The following is a 2,198-nucleotide window of genomic DNA, read 5'->3' as shown; positions in this document are numbered from 1 at the left end:
TCTGAATTCTAACGTTGAGATATGACGAGACTAGTTCCAACGCCTTGCAGGAACAAGTAACGATTCTGCGTTCTCGTACGTCATGTTCATTAACACCTGTTTTAATTTTCATTGGACTTCTTGTACCGACAGATGTCTAAAATCGTGTTCTTAGAATTTTAGAATTTTCTCAATAACGATTTTAAATCGCTCTAATCTATTTTTATTTTTGTTACAAAGTAAAATCTGATAAATTATTAAAAGTATAGAACGAAAGTTATAGTTAACGATGTTAATATTTTTTTTTTTCGTTATTAGTATATCACAAAAAGCCCGGTATATTTATTTAGTAATTACAAACTGTATCATCTACGTGACAAGTGTTATTCAGGAAATAATTACACGACTTTACAACGATTTATGACTTTCAAATCGTTCCTAAGATCCCCAAATCCTCTTAATTCTGAAATCTCATTAAATATACAAAGCACGGCCTCCTTTTGATGTGTCATTAAAACATATCAAATTTCGTGACGTATTAAGGTCGCACGTCTGCTTCAACTGAAGATTCCTCGAGTCAAGAATAATTGAGTGAATTACACAGACCCTGTAGAAATTACGTCGAATAAGGATTCCGCTGAATTTGACAGTCTTAACACTGGACTGGATCTTATTGGATCTTTTTTATACTACAATTTTTTCATTGACTTACAATTATATGGACGTCGGGTCCGCGCTAAAAAGTGTCCGAACTTATAGGACGTTAAAATCGTATACAGAGCGTCATTCACGCTTTAGCCTTCGTTTGTTCGACTGACAGCGAAGCAAGCAAAATTAGACAGTACTGCGATGACATTACAATTTAAATTCAACGTTTTAGCTTTTTCATATTCCTTTACGTGTCACTACGTTTAAATAGGTTGACTTAAGACATTTTTTTCGTGGTTTTTGTATTAGACCCGTCGTCCATTTATTAATTTTTTTCTTTTTTTCATAATATCAAGTAACGGGATAAACAAGTCGTGCACCTTCTTGTAAGCGCCTATCCGTATACGCCACATAACAGTTGTAGTACCATTCTGAGTTTTAAATCGCAAAGATCTGAGGGGCATTGCCACTGTGCCTGTCACCCTGAGACATAAATTGACAAGTTCCATGTACCTGTAATTTCACCAGCAGCCTTTAGAACCGGAACGCAATAAAACTCACATTATACGGCAGACATAGGTAAGATGGCAGGTCTTCCCTGGACAAAGCCTTTCACAAGGAGCTCTACTGCAACTAAACAAATAATACGTATAGTAACGTTTTAATAAACACGTATTTAATACACACATATAATATTGTGTATTATAAAAAAATCGTCAACGGGGGCCTTAGTGTAGGTTTTCAAATACGTAAACGTAACTATCGTGTTTGCGTTAAGAAATTAATTTAAACTTTGTAAACATATAATTAAGGCCTAAATAAAATTTACAGGCCTGAGGACTTTAATCACATGAAAATCATAAAAATAACGTACTCGCACAACGCACACAATCATAGCCCCGCACTAAAAAAACCCTGTATCACGGGTGCCATGGAGACACGCATTGACAACCACAAAATTACATCCAAACTCACAAGAGAAATAAATTTGCCGTCTGCTTATTAGAATGTGGCTAAGTGATAACATATTTTTTGAGATGTCATAAAAAACCATAACCAAGTTTTAGAATATTGAAATTATTTAATAATATTTTATCTAAGCATCGTTAGGGTAAGTTCTGATAAGGCGAACTTGTTAACTAATTTGAACTGTTTTTAAATATATTTGAACTGTTTTATATGCTACGAACTACATGAAAAAAAATTATGTTAAAAGGTTACATAAGAAAATAAAACATAGAATAACATACCTCCCTATGAATTACCGGAATTGTTAATATTGTATTTTGTTATTATTATTAATACGAAGCTAGAATAATATAAAGAAGAATCACTCCGCTCAGTTGGTAAGATCAGTAGCCCCGGCATGGCAACAGACGCTGGTTCGAGTCCAGTCAGATCAAAGGAATTTATAGTATTGTCCGTAAAATGTATCAATAATAGTTATCAGTGGAGTATTTTCAGAAAAAATATTTAAAAATCATCTTGGTGAATATGATATGCAATAGATAAAATCGTCGACTTTAGTGCAAGATGTCATTAAAGGCAAAACATCACTAAGTACAGTTAAA

This window comes from Hyposmocoma kahamanoa, unplaced genomic scaffold (genome assembly GCF_003589595.1).
Source record: "Hyposmocoma kahamanoa isolate Upper Pololo Valley unplaced genomic scaffold, ASM358959v1 96802, whole genome shotgun sequence".
Classification (NCBI taxonomy): domain Eukaryota; kingdom Metazoa; phylum Arthropoda; class Insecta; order Lepidoptera; family Cosmopterigidae; genus Hyposmocoma; species Hyposmocoma kahamanoa.
The sequence above is the reverse complement of the archived record's forward strand: the minus strand, read 5'-3'. Positions refer to the sequence as shown.